At 42.5% G+C, this 15,525-nt stretch overlaps 1 protein-coding gene across 1 annotated transcript in view; it reads right to left on the reverse strand.

Annotated features, from left to right (window-relative positions):
* LOC308116208 (cyclin-dependent kinase-like 5) overlaps positions 1–672 on the reverse strand; it is a gene marked incomplete at its 3' end in the record, with an annotated part of 53,772 nt that extends 53,100 nt beyond the window's left edge. Inside the window, exon 1 of the mRNA XM_080474247.1 lies at positions 489–672. The remainder of the gene's footprint in view (positions 1–488) is intronic.
* Positions 673–15,525: the final 14,853 nt, after the last annotated feature.

Consider the following 15,525-nt stretch of genomic DNA (forward strand, 5'->3'; position numbering starts at 1 on the left):
TGGGGAGAAACCGGTCTCTGAAAATAAATGATCCTGCAAACAGCGTCACTGAGTGAGGGGGCAACTCACATCCAGCAAACACAATGTGGCTTATTCTGACGGCTGAGCCTGGCTGCATGCACCTGTCATGGTGGTGGTGGTGTGTGTGTGTGTGTGTGTGTGTGTGTGTGTGTGTGTGTGTGTGTGTGTGTGTGTGTGTGTGTGTGTGTGTGTGTGTGTGTGTGTGTGTGTGTGTGTGTGTGTGTGTGTGTGTGTGTGAGACAGAGAGAGAGAGAGACATTTCTCAGTGCAGAGCAGCGATAAATCCAACAAGTCAAACATCACTGCTTCACCACAGACATGCTGCACGTCGTTACCTCCTCTAACACAAACTCTGGGTAGTTGACACTGAGCCGCTTGTATTTCCCGCTGCTTCATTCACAAAACACACAAAATTACCCCCCCCCCCCCCCCCCCCCCAAAAAAAAAAATAAAAACAGAAAACAAACCTGAAGCGTGCGGGATCAAGATCCTCCACAAGACGTATCCACGATGTATCTGCGAGTTCTTGGTCTGATCTAAGCAATGGAGGGATAAAGCACTCACTCGCTCCGTGTTTGGGTGAGAAGCAGTGATGGACCGGGGCCCGCTCATCCACCCACCGACGACGGTATTTTCATTACAGCGGGCGGCTACAGTAACAGGATCGTGCGCTTGACAAGCTGCAAGCACGTCGCCGGGCAACAGTTTGACTGACGTGGCCTCGACCAATCGGAGCGCTGGATTCCGTTGTTTAGCACGACGCCCCCTCGTTTCGACCAATCACGGGGCAGAACGGCTTCAAGGGGGCGACCTTGTTGCGGTTCTGAGGGAGTTTCGTATGAGGTGGGATATTATTGTTCTAATTTCAAAATTACATAAGTCACACACAAAAAACTCACACCCCGCGTCCAGTGAGAGCAGATATTTATCCAGAGGCTATGCTAAAGCGCCCTGAGCGGGGAAAACACCAACCCTCGAACGAAAATCTACAAACATGAGGCAAATATTTGAAATTGGGCTGCTGCACTGAGGTGTTTTTCTCAGGAATAACACCAACTCTCAACATAATGTGCAGCATTTTTTTTTAGATATTTTCTGACTCTGAAGCCTCAGACAACAATAAACGTTAATTCCGTTTAACAAAAGGGATTTGGAAAAATAATGTTTTCCCCCCCACCTCATTTGGTGAATTTGAAATAATTTGTCAATCAATCACGTGGCACAGATCCCGTGATGAATAGCTTTCTACGTGAACATGGCTCTTTGACAAGCAAATTACATCAAATGTCAGCTGAACGCCAAACCTCTTTTTTTGTACACGTTAATAATGAATAGAACCCGTGTTTTGCATAATGTATTATGCATAAGAAAGTGAAATCAATTCAGCTTCTCTTTGAATACCATTTAGGGACGACAAAGAAAAAAGAGCTGTGGATGCCTTTGTCCTTTGCCCCAACCTAATTTTGAACAAATCAGTAAATGCTTAACTTTTGCAGTGTTTGCACTAACCAATGCTGCCACCCACAGGACGGGACTGAAACTAAGCAAACAAACCCAAAACAAACTCGCTGCGGCGGGAGTTCGGGCAGGGTTTTAAAAGACACAATACCACAGTTCATATATAAAATAGATTGGCTATACGTGTATTTTATAACCAGTTTACAATTCACTGATTCTAAATAATTTCCTAATTGTGATCGAAAAAACAGCTCATAATCAGACTATAACGTATCACCATTGTCCAAGAAACAAGCTGAAAACCATTTAGATGTTCTAGGTTTTGGTTAAAAACAAATGAAAAACCAAGACGTGGTGGGTTATTTCTACGGTTACCTGTAGGAGGTGGTAGAAGCTGTGCGTTGATGATTCGAAGAGGTCGAGTGTCTCTCCTTCCAGAAGGCAGCAGGGAGTGTAAACGAAGATGACAGCAAATGTCTCTGATGGAATTTATAGATGATGTGCTATGTGATGTCCTTCCTCTCCTCCCGTGTCCACATGGGGAGCTTTGCAGTGCAGCAGGCCGTCAGGAGGCTGACCGGCAGGACATGAGGAAGGTCAGCTTGTTTCACAGTATCTTCGATGTTCAGTTGATCTGACCTGTACCATAATTGTGACTATCTGCAAAAAATGACAATTTATTATGTATAATTTTTGGTATTTTTGTAACAACAACATTTCTAATAAATGTTACTAGGAAGTACTTCAATCTACATTTGCCCGTTAACCACGCCAAACTATTATGCATTGACCTCACATTGGTTCTACCTTAAACAACCTTAAACAATTCGTGCCGCTTTGTTTTGAGCTACTTGTAACTTGTGGAAGTTATTTTCACTTGTATTTGACCAAACAACTGGTGAATAATCTAAGTAAGAGAGTTACAAGTGATTGAACTAGTTGTTCGGTCAACCACTGAGGAATATACGTTTTACAGTGTTTAATAGTGCCCATACTCCTCCCCATTCTCTGCAATCCATAATCAATTGGACTGCTCCATGACAACTTAGAATTCACTTTTACTCCGAGCAATTTCACTTGGTCTACTTGTTCAATTATGGTATTTCCTAAAGTCAGATGTAACATCGGTGTGGTTTTTAAGAGGTGTTTTGAACCAACTACCATGCATTTAGTTTTTTTTAACAGTAATAACAAATTTGCTGGCTCTAATCCACTGTGCTACCGAGGAAAACCAATCATTTGTTTCATATTCAAGCATTGCTTTAAATTAGTTTTTAATCTGTTCTATAGTTTCGAATTTTAATCTGGTGTTAAAGTTTTTCATTGTTGTTTGAACATTTGCATTCCTAATTCCCCCTTTGATTATAGCCTCCATCTCCATCACAGAAAAACCTTTGAATAGTTCTTGTTTTTGTGCGATTTGTAGTATTTGTTTCATTTCAAATTCAGAAATGTGTTGTTGTGATCGATATCCAACCTTGTGATGACTGTTTTCTCTTTTCTGTTGGTGACTTGATGCAGTGAACCTTTAACATTGTTACTCCACACATCTAGAGTAACTTTACAGTGACAGTTTGAAATTATTGAAGGAAATTGAGATTCATTTCTTCCTGCAGAGGTCACATACTGTACATATCCACGTCCTGTGTGGAGTAGTAGTTCCAATAGTAGTTCCATTTTTAGGTCCAGCGAGTTCATCCAGTTTGTTGAGATGAATAAGTAATTGTGGAAACACAGGTGAGGTTGTGCTGAATAAAAGTCGAGTTCATAACTGACGTCTTGACGTTCTGGGAGTAGTGACCTCGGGTTCTGTTTACGGCGAAGGCAAGGTGAGGCCATCAGATCTATTTATAGAACACCATTCAGACACAAGGCAATTCACCCTGCTTTACGGGGAAATATAGGAAACATGTTAAAACAAAACAAATTAAATTAAACATGGTTTTAACTTATCTATCCTTTTCTTAAAATTTCTTTTCAAACAAACAGAAAACAAAATCAAATCTCAAAATCAACCATTCACACTAATCATCCAAAGATATTTCACCAAACAAACAGTGAATAAATACAACAGAACAATATAATCAGGTTGAATGTCTGAAAAGGAGTGTGAAGAAGTATAACTTATTAAATCTACCCCTTCCCCATAAATAATATATCTTTTTTTTTGCTTCCACTTCTTTAATATACATAAAGGTTAATTAAACAAGTAAAATCAATTTGTATTTATTGTTATGGATTGATTTTATTTATGTATTGTTATTGTTTTACTGCCATTTATATATTTTTGTTATGCACTGTTTAACGGAAGGTCTGAGCCTGATAATGTTAATGTTAATGTTATCATATTAATTCTTGCAATATAGTAGTATAAAGCCACAAACCAAGGACTACCATCATGATTTGCCCTAAAACCTCTGCCCCGTGTGAGGGTTGAACTCACGACCTTCAGATTATGAGACTGACGCGCTGCCTGCTGCGCCAACGAGGCTTCAGAAGAGCCTCATTGTGAGGTGGTTGAGTTTTTACAATAAAGTGCTTTACAATAAAAACAATAGTGCTGGAGCTAAAGATAAGGGTTTTTAATGAATGACACTGACACCCGTTTCTACTGAAGTACTGATGACCAGACAGAGAACACTTGTGTAGTATAACTTGAATAGTTGTGAGTGAGGCAAGACAAAATAAACTAGAACTGACGAAAAGGAATACGCTGAAAGACCTCACAGTGAAGCTCTTCTGAAGTCTCGTTGGCGCAGTAGGCAGCGCGTCAGTCTCATAATCTGAAGGTCGTGAGTTCAACCCTCACATGGTACCATCATGGTTTGCCCTAAAACGTGTGCCCCGTGCACACGTTTTAGGGCAAACCATGATGGTAGTCCTTGGTTTGTCGCTTCATACTACTGTTGTGTTATTGTGATACATTGAGAAGACATGCGAGTTATCTCTAGCTGTAGTATTTACATTTGATGACCAGTGCGACGCTCTGTATCTGCTCAGCTGACAATCTTTGACATGTTTCTTCTTCATGACCATGACCCTGACTAAAAGACGCTGAGGTGAGGTTTGACTTCAGAACCTTCATATTGAAAGATGTACAACAAGTCCTGAATGTTTTAGGGTGGTAGTAATGTCACTTATCTAAAAGGAATTCCATTTCTCATAGACTTGATTCATCAGTACATCGTCCCTTTTGATGAATAGTTGCGTATCTTGCAGTACAATAGTACAACAGGGTTTTTAATGAATGACTCTGTCTGGTCATCAGTACTTTAGTAGAAACGGGTGTCAGAGAACACTTGTGTAGTACACTTGAATAGTTTTTTAATGAGGCAAGACAAAATAAATCACAACTGCTGAAAAGGAATACCTGGGATCAACACACTGTTCTTTTGTAGTCCTTGGTTTGCAGATTCATACTACTGTTGTGTTTTTGTTAGGGATGTCCCGATCACACTTTTTTGCCCCCGATACCGATCCGATCTTTCAGAATTGAGTATCGGCCGATACCGATACTTTCCCGATCCGATACTTACATTGCTATTGCAAATATACTCAATAGTCTATTATTGGAGCAACTAAGATGTCTGAAGCTAAAAGCACTATTGGCAGAAGCTTTGTTTAGCTTGAAATTATTGTAAAACTCACTTATTGAATCAAAATTCTTCTCTTTCTCATTAGTTGTTGTGTGGATGTGCCCTCAGTTTACAACAATGAAAAAACGATCTTTTTCCCCCTGGCCTTATCCCAAAAAAACTTCTGTCCACACCTCACTATGAACACGGCTCAACACGAGGCTTCAGGGCATGTAGTACACATGCCAGGCCTTTAGGGGCGCTGTGACTCACCAAACATAAACCACTGTCTTCTTCTGCGTTTTTGTTATGTGTTTTTGTGCAGAAGTCTACTTCTAGATTTCTATGTGGTCTATTTATAACTCTAGTTTTATAGGTCTATGGCCCCGCTCCGCCTGCTTCTAGCTTCTGCAGCTCTACCACAGCTTGTAGTCCCTGATTGTTGTGGTTATTAGGACGTTGCGGACCGCAGTTTTTTTTTTTAGATCGGCGGGGTGATCGGCTGGATTTGCCGATTCCCGATCACTCACAAATCACCAATATCGGCCCCGATCCGATATCTACCGATCTGATCGGGACATCCCTAGGTATTGGGAAACACTGAGAGATTTAATTTACACTTGACATCTTCAAAAGTCAAGTCAGAAGTAATCCTGATCATATGAGAAGAAATGCAAGTTAGCTTTAGCTGTAGCACGATTGTTTTTATCGTGAAGCGCTCTATTGTAAAAACTCAACCACCTCGAGATGAGGAGCTTTTGAAGCCTCGTTGGCGCAGTAGGCAGCGTGTCAGTCTCATAATCTGAAGGTCGTGAGTTCGACCCTCACACGGGGCACAAGTTTTAGGGCAAACCATGATGGTAGTCCTTGGTTTGTCGCTTCATACTACTGTTGTGTTATTGTGATACATTGAGAAGACATGCGAGTTATCTCTAGCTGTAGTATTTACATTTGATGACCAGTGCGACGCTCTGTATCTGCTCAGCTGACAATCTTTGACATGTTTCTTCTTCATGACCATGACCCTGACTAAAAGACGCTGAGGTGAGGTTTGACTTCAGAACCTTCATATTGAAAGATGTACAACAAGTCCTGAATGTTTTAGGGTGGTAGTAATGTCACTTATCTAAAAGGAATTCCATTTCTCATAGACTTGATTCATCAGTACATCGTCCCTTTTGATGAATAGTTGCGTATCTTGCAGTACAATAGTACAACAGGGTTTTTAATGAATGACTCTGTCTGGTCATCAGTACTTTAGTAGAAACGGGTGTCAGAGAACACTTGTGTAGTACACTTGAATAGTTTTTTAATGAGGCAAGACAAAATAAATCACAACTGCTGAAAAGGAATACCTGGGATCAACACACTGTTCTTTTGTAGTCCTTGGTTTGCAGATTCATACTACTGTTGTGTTTTTGTTAGGGATGTCCCGATCACACTTTTTTGCCCCCGATACCGATCCGATCTTTCAGAATTGAGTATCGGCCGATACCGATACTTTCCCGATCCGATACTTACATTGCTATTGCAAATATACTCAATAGTCTATTATTGGAGCAACTAAGATGTCTGAAGCTAAAAGCACTATTGGCAGAAGCTTTGTTTAGCTTGAAATTATTGTAAAACTCACTTATTGAATCAAAATTCTTCTCTTTCTCATTAGTTGTTGTGTGGATGTGCCCTCAGTTTACAACAATGAAAAAACGATCTTTTTCCCCCTGGCCTTATCCCAAAAAAACTTCTGTCCACACCTCACTATGAACACGGCTCAACACGAGGCTTCAGGGCATGTAGTACACATGCCAGGCCTTTAGGGGCGCTGTGACTCACCAAACATAAACCACTGTCTTCTTCTGCGTTTTTGTTATGTGTTTTTGTGCAGAAGTCTACTTCTAGATTTCTATGTGGTCTATTTATAACTCTAGTTTTATAGGTCTATGGCCCCGCTCCGCCTGCTTCTAGCTTCTGCAGCTCTACCACAGCTTGTAGTCCCTGATTGTTGTGGTTATTAGGACGTTGCGGACCGCAGTTTTTTTTTTTAGATCGGCGGGGTGATCGGCTGGATTTGCCGATTCCCGATCACTCACAAATCACCAATATCGGCCCCGATCCGATATCTACCGATCTGATCGGGACATCCCTAGGTATTGGGAAACACTGAGAGATTTAATTTACACTTGACATCTTCAAAAGTCAAGTCAGAAGTAATCCTGATCATATGAGAAGAAATGCAAGTTAGCTTTAGCTGTAGCACGATTGTTTTTATCGTGAAGCGCTCTATTGTAAAAACTCAACCACCTCGAGATGAGGAGCTTTTGAAGCCTCGTTGGCGCAGTAGGCAGCGTGTCAGTCTCATAATCTGAAGGTCGTGAGTTCGACCCTCACACGGGGCACAAGTTTTAGGGCAAACCATGATGGTAGTCCTTGGTTTGTCGCTTCATACTACTGTTGTGTTATTGTGATACATTGAGAAGACATGCGAGTTATCTCTAGCTGTAGTATTTACATTTGATGACCAGTGCGACGCTCTGTATCTGCTCAGCTGACAATCTTTGACATGTTTCTTCTTCATGACCATGACCCTGACTAAAAGACGCTGAGGTGAGGTTTGACTTCAGAACTTTCATATTGAAAGATGTAAAACAAGTCCTGAATGTTTTAGGGTGGTAGTAATGTCACTAATCTAAAAGGAATTCCATTTCTCATAGACTTGATTCATCAGTACATCGTCCCTTTTGATGAATAGTTGCGTATCTTGCAGTACAATAGTACAACAGGGTTTTTAATGAATGACTCTGTCTGGTCATCAGTACTTTAGTAGAAACGGGTGTCAGAGAACACTTGTGTAGTACACTTGAATAGTTTTTTAATGAGGCAAGACAAAATAAATCACAACTGCTGAAAAGGAATACCTGGGATCAACACACTGTTCTTTTGTAGTCCTTGGTTTGCAGATTCATACTACTGTTGTGTTTTTGTTAGGGATGTCCCGATCACACTTTTTTGCCCCCGATACCGATCCGATCTTTCAGAATTGAGTATCGGCCGATACCGATACTTTCCCGATCCGATACTTACATTGCTATTGCAAATATACTCAATAGTCTATTATTGGAGCAACTAAGATGTCTGAAGCTAAAAGCACTATTGGCAGAAGCTTTGTTTAGCTTGAAATTATTGTAAAACTCACTTATTGAATCAAAATTCTTCTCTTTCTCATTAGTTGTTGTGTGGATGTGCCCTCAGTTTACAACAATGAAAAAACGATCTTTTTCCCCTGGCCTTATCCCAAAAAAACTTCTGTCCACACCTCACTATGAACACGGCTCAACACGAGGCTTCAGGGCATGTAGTACACATGCCAGGCCTTTAGGGGCGCTGTGACTCACCAAACATAAACCACTGTCTTCTTCTGCGTTTTTGTTATGTGTTTTTGTGCAGAAGTCTACTTCTAGATTTCTATGTGGTCTATTTATAACTCTAGTTTTATAGGTCTATGGCCCCGCTCCGCCTGCTTCTAGCTTCTGCAGCTCTACCACAGCTTGTAGTCCCTGATTGTTGTGGTTATTAGGACGTTGCGGACCGCAGTTTTGTTTTTTTTCTTTAGATCGGCGGGGTGATCGGCTGGATTTGCCGATTCCCGATCACTCACAAATCACCAATATCGGCCCCGATCCGATATCTACCGATCTGATCGGGACATCCCTAGGTATTGGGAAACACTGAGAGATTTAATTTACACTTGACATCTTCAAAAGTCAAGTCAGAAGTAATCCTGATCATATGAGAAGAAATGCAAGTTAGCTTTAGCTGTAGCACGATTGTTTTTATCGTGAAGCGCTCTATTGTAAAAACTCAACCACATCGAGATGAGGAGCTTTTGAAGCCTCGTTGGCGCAGTAGGCAGCGCGTCAGTCTCATAATCTGAAGGTCGTGAGTTCAACCCTCACACGGGGCACACGTTTTAGGGCAAACCATGATGGTAGTCCTTGGTTTGTCGCTTCATACTACTGTTGTGTTATTGTGATACATTGAGAAGACATGCGAGTTATCTCTAGCTGTAGTATTTACATTTGATGACCAGTGCGACGCTCTGTATCTGCTCAGCTGACAATCTTTGACATGTTTCTTCTTCATGACCATGACCCTGACTAAAAGACGCTGAGGTGAGGTTTGACTTCAGAACTTTCATATTGAAAGATGTAAAACAAGTCCTGAATGTTTTAGGGTGGTAGTAATGTCACTTATCTAAAAGGAATTCCATTTCTCATAGACTTGATTCATCAGTACATCGTCCCTTTTGATGAATAGTTGCATATCTTGCAGTACAATAGTACAACAGGGTTTTTAATGAATGACTCTGTCTGGTCATCAGTACTTTAGTAGAAACGGGTGTCAGAGAACACTTGTGTAGTATACTTGAATAGTTTTTTAATGAGGCAAGACAAAATAAATCACAACTGCTGAAAAGGAATACCTGGGATCAACACACTGTTCTTTTGTAGTCCTTGGTTTGCAGATTCATACTACTGTTGTGTTTTTGTTAGGGATGTCCCGATCACACTTTTTTGCCCCCGATATCGATCCGATCTTTCAGAATTGAGTATCGGCCGATACCGATACTTTCCCGATCCGATACTTACATTGCTATTGCAAATATACTCAATAGTCTATTATTGGAGCAACTAAGATGTCTGAAGCTAAAAGCACTATTGGCAGAAGCTTTGTTTAGCTAGAAATTATTGTAAAACTCACTTATTGAATCAAAATACAGAGTACAGAGACTGCACTGCTAAAAGTTACTAATGACCTTCTAATGGCCTCAGATAGAGCTCTTCTATCTGTTTTACTTCTTCTGGACCTTAGTGCCGCATTTGATACTGTCCATCATAATATACTTTTAAGGAGATTAGAAGATGCCGTCGGCATTAAAAACTTAGCCTGAAACTGGTTAAAATCATATTTATCTGACCGGTTTCAATTTGTTCATGTAAATAACAAATCTTCAATGCATGAACGGGTCCTGTGTGGAGTACCACAAGGCTCCGTCCTCGGACCCATATTGTTTAATCTCTATATGTTACCACTCGGAAATATTATTAGGAAACACAACATTAACTTTCATTGTTATGCAGCTATATTTATCAATTAAAGCCAATCAGGCCAACCAACTTGTTAAACTAGAGTCCTGCCTCAGGGACGTTAAGTCCTGGATGTCTATCAACTTCTTAATGCTCAACACATCCAAGACTGAGGTTATAATCGTTGGTCCTATAAAGCTCAGGGATAACTTTTCAGATAGTCTGATTACCTTAGATAATATTACCTTAACTTCTAACAGTGATATTAGGAACCTGGGTGTTATTTCTGATCAGGATCTGTCCTTTATGTCCCATGTTAAACATGTCTCCAGGACAGCCTTCTTCCATCTAAGGAATATTGCAAAAATTAGAAACTTCTTGTCCTTCAAAGATGCAGAAAAAATGCTTCCTGCCTTTGTGACTTCAAGATTAGATTATTGTAACTCCCTAATGTCAGGATGTCCAAACTCCTCTGTTAGGACCTTACAGCTAGTGCAGAACGCTGCTGCACGTTTACTAACCAGAACTGGAAGAAGAGAGCACATCTCCCCAGTCTTAGCATCCTTACACTGGCTTCCAATTAAATCTAGAATAGAATTCAAGATCCTTCTGATCACATATAAAACTCTTCATCACCAGGCTCCGTCCTATATGGAGAAACTTCTAGAAGTGTCTCCCCCTCCACGAGCCCTTGGCTCTGAGGATGCAGGACTGTTGGTAATCCCTAAAGTCCTTCAAAGTAAAACAGGAGGCAGGAGTTTCAGCCATATGGCTCCTTTACTCTGGAATCAACTAGCAGCCTCGGTCCGAAGGGCCCACACCATTAGTTTATTTAAGAGTAGACTAAAAACCTTCCTCTTTGATAGAGCTTCTCATTAGGAATAAAATAGGAGCACTAAGTTGAGCTGCTCTAGGCCTAGACTGCTGAGGGGATTTCCTCTCTCCCGTTAGAGGGAGGAACTCTACATTTGGAGCTTCTGTTTCTTGTCTTTCTTTCTTTCTCTCTGTGTAACAACATTACTGTAGACACCAGATACTGCCGCCGTCGGTTTTTCTCCCTGACAGGAGGGGAGCAGGATCCAGGGGATCAGACCCAAGACTCCCAGAGTGGAGTTCCCACGGTCCTACTACCCGACCCCACCACAGCACCGGGACCCCACCGCAACGGCGCAGCCCTTAAACTCCAGACTGAGATTGGTTCATCATCAGACCAACGCTCATCATAGACTTTTCTTAGTATTTGTATTTCTCTAGCCTGTCTGCCACTCTCTCTCTCCCTCTTCTATTCCTCTCTCTCCCTGTCCTATCCCATGTACTTCTCCCCCCAACCGGTCAAGGCGGATGGCCGTCCTTCCAGAGTCTAGGGTCCGCCCCACGCTTTCTTCCTAAAGAGGGAGTTTTTCCTGGCCGCTGTTGCTTGTTACATCTGCTGCTTTGGAAGGGTTTAGTTGGGTTCTGTTGTTCTCTATCATTGTAAGAGCACTTTGAGATGTTTGTTGATGTGATTTAGCGCTTTACAAATAAAATTGAATTGAATTGAATTGAAGTTATGTTTGTGTATTAAATTTCAGTTTAACTTAAAGCAGTTTGACCTGAATTGTCACAAAACATATGAACTGAGGTATCTGCAGCTGGATGGCTTCTGTCTTGAGAGCTGCTCCTCTGGATGCTGCTCCCAAAGAGGTGCAGTGGACGGCTGAAATGCAGGAAGCCTTTCGGAAACTCAAGCAAGCGTTGATTTCAGCTCCAGCGCTCGACTTGCCGGACTATCATCAGCCGTTCCATCTTCACGTGCATGAAAAGGAGGATGTCTCAACGGGGACACTGGTGCAGAAACATGGAGGACATGCCGTCCTGCCACTTCTTACTCTTCGTATCTCCCCAGTGGTCCTCGGCATGCCCAGATGTTTGAGATTGGTGGCTGCTGTTGCCACTATGATTGATAAATCATCACCGATTGTACTTGCACACGATTGTGTCGTTAACGTGTCACATGCACTCGTGCACATATTGAATTCTTTATTCATGTTCTGTCCCCCATGTGTGGCTCATGGGCCGACTCATGGAGGAAAAGGAGGGAGAAACCAGATCATCTTCCAATGAGATAATTAGTTGACAACTTTCAAATTAATATCCAAATGGCCCAGGGATTAATGATATTTAACATTGACAGTTTGTTTGTTTGTGTAGAATCAACAACATAGATGCTATAAGAAACAAGTTCAGCGTCTGGGTTGGGGTAACCGAGCAGGCCTGATCACCCTGTTGGTTATCACAATCCTGATTGTCTGGATTATTTTGTGGTTAAACCCAAATCAATTCAAACATGTATAAAAAAGTGCTATATAAATAAAGAAAAATTGCAGCACAAAGTGCTTCACATACAATAAAAATACAGTAAAATAAAATAAAAACACACCACCAAGCCCAACTGTCCTTGTCCTTCTTACATTTTGATAACTAACATTTGAAGGGAAGGTTGGAGCCACTGTGGACGTGACTGGAATGCTGTGTGAGTTCATAGCTTTCAAAGTGAACCTTGTGGCAGTTTTAATAAATGGAAACTACAGACGACTCTACAACGGACTGGGGACTATGTGACGACATTTTGAGAGAGTTTCCTCTACAGGTTTCCAGGAGACTGCCGAAGCCTGGAGACGAACCAATTCATCCAGTTCATGTGGATGATTATGTATTAATCAAGTCTCTGTCTGAGTCTTTGTTTCCGAGACAGAAAGGTCCAGACCAGGTGCTGGTGGGGACGAGAACGGCCCTGCTGGTGGAAGGAAAAGCAGAATGGATCCATGTGACAAGGAGTCGTCGGTCACCCCAGGCTGGTTGGGACCAACTTGGTCCGGAGACGGACGTGAAAGATCAGAGACAGTAGTGGGGTGGGCTGTCCTGTCCTCATCCTGCTGCTGGGGTTCTCAACCAAGGTGGTCCAAGGAGATCCAACTCTCTATGCGGAGGCGGAGAAGCAGGCAGGTTGGCTGACCTGTCAATCAGACTGGACAAACATCCACCACAAAGGAACTGTAACAAAGGAGCGGCGAGCACTCTGGTGCTGAGCAGCGGTCCATATCAGGAGGATCAACGGCTGAAACTGAACTTATTGAAGATCCGAGGAAAGTTGTTCAGCATCTGGACCTCAAGAGACAGACAGGTGAGGCCCATGGTCCAAATCCTCTTTAGGTCTTAGAATGACATGTGCACAACCACAGTGACTCAGGAAGCCTGCATACAAGCAGACTTCCTGTCCCAACAGCAGGCAGGAAGGGTCCTTACTTCCAAACATCTTTTAGCTGACTTCTAATATGCCGTCATGTAAAGTAGAAATAGTGAAACAGTTACTTAAACTACCAAGTCGCTCCAGGTCCTGCTCACTGTAACTATAACAAGAGTAACATATTCAGAGGCACAATATTTTAGTTTGAATACAGTCTGTATGTCTTACTACCGAGACTTTTAACCAAGGTGTATTTCCCCAAAGCCAGCCTTGCACCAGCCCCGCTGGAATTTCAGCCAATGTTGTTGGACTTCTGACACCTGTGTGGAACTGTATAAGATTTGACCTTTAAAAGTCCATTTCTCATTGTGTGGTGGTGTGTTCCAGGTGTCCTCTGCTCTGATCCTGGAGTGCAGCGAGAGCAAAGAGTGTGCGGGAAGAACCTCAAACAGAGAAGAAGATCCAGCTGCGCCCACAGAATAACACCACCTACAGGAATGGCTGCAGGGGGTGGAGAAAAGCACAGTGCTACTTCCTTCCTTCCTGCGACTAACCCAGAAGGCCGAGGAGGAGTCGGAGGACAACTAACGAGGGAGACTCCCGGGAGACGTGTCTTAGTGAGACTGCATCCATCATTTCAACTTTGGATTAAAGATTGAAGACAAAAAAAGTCCCAATTCTCATGATTCTTTCTGGGCACATCTCATCTTATTCACACCTCAACATGCCAGCAAGACCTTGGATAGGGTCATTGGATCATTGCAGCAACTCCCACACAGTAGAGGGGGGCTCTGATTCAGCAAGGGAGGGTGGAGCGAGGGCTTGGAGGACACTTTCCCTTGATGAAAGACACTTTTTTCCCTTGTCTTGTTCGGCAGCTTAGACCAACAATATGATGTGATTGAGAGCCTTCGGAGTCAGAACAGTTTTTGCTCTTGCAACAGGGAGACCTGGATGGGGGGGGGGGGGATAAAATACAATACTTTTGTTGTGCTTGAGCAAATGATGAGGAGTGGAGTGTGTGTGTGTGTGTGCGTGTGCGTGTGCGTGTGCGTGTGTGTGTGTGTGTGTGTGTGTGTGTGTGTGTGTGTGTGTGTGTGTGTGTGTGTTCACAGTGACTCATATTACCCATATACTACCATTTACTACCATATACTACTCATACTACCCCATGTTAACAAATAAATGTAAAAACCAAACACTTAAATAATAAACTAAATCCTAAAAACTGCTAAACTATGTGCAACACCCCCACTTGTTCCTCCTCTTGGTTCAGCCCAGAACCTTCTTCAGCAGTGTCTGTTCCAGGGGGAATGTTTTACCTGGACACAGGCCTGAACACAAGAGAAGAAGGTAAGTGAACACTCTCCTCTCACACACCACACACACTCTCACCCACACACCACACACACTCTCCTCTCACACACCACACACACTCTCACCCACACACCACACACACTCTCCTCTCACACACCACACACACTCTCACCCACACACACTCTCCTCTCACACACCACACACACTCTCACCCACAAACCACACACACTCTCCTCTCACACACCACACACACTCTCACCCACACACCACACACACTCTCCTCTCACACACCACACACACTCTCACCCACAAACCACACACACTCTCCTCTCACACACCACACACACTCTCCTCTCACACACCACACACACTCTCCTCTCACAAACCACACACACTCTCCTCTCACACACCACACACACTCTCACCCACACACCACACACACTCTCCTCTCACAAACCACACACACTCTCCTCTCACACACCACACACACTCTCACCCACATCTTCAAACAGTCACAGCAACACAACATTTCACAGGATCAGCCAGTCTTAAATACACAGTTAATGTACGAGGCTCAATTCATCAATGGATTGTTGTGTTGTCTCCACAGAGGCCGGATCTACGGACGAGAACAGAAGATTCAAGAAGTTCAAAACAATTGTGTGCAAATGTCATTAATATGTTCAAATACTGTCATTGTAAAGCTCTGTGTGCTGGAATAAAGTGCTGTGAGCTTAAATGAGGAACGAACTGCCTGTTCGTTTCATCGCATAATAAATACATTTAACCTCAAGAGACAAACTCTCTTTTATAGTTATTTTGCTTTTCGAGCTGATTGGAACCT

The sequence above is a fragment of the Lipophrys pholis genome, assembly GCF_963383615.2.
Source record: "Lipophrys pholis genome assembly, chromosome: 10".
Lineage (NCBI taxonomy): Eukaryota > Metazoa > Chordata > Actinopteri > Blenniiformes > Blenniidae > Lipophrys > Lipophrys pholis.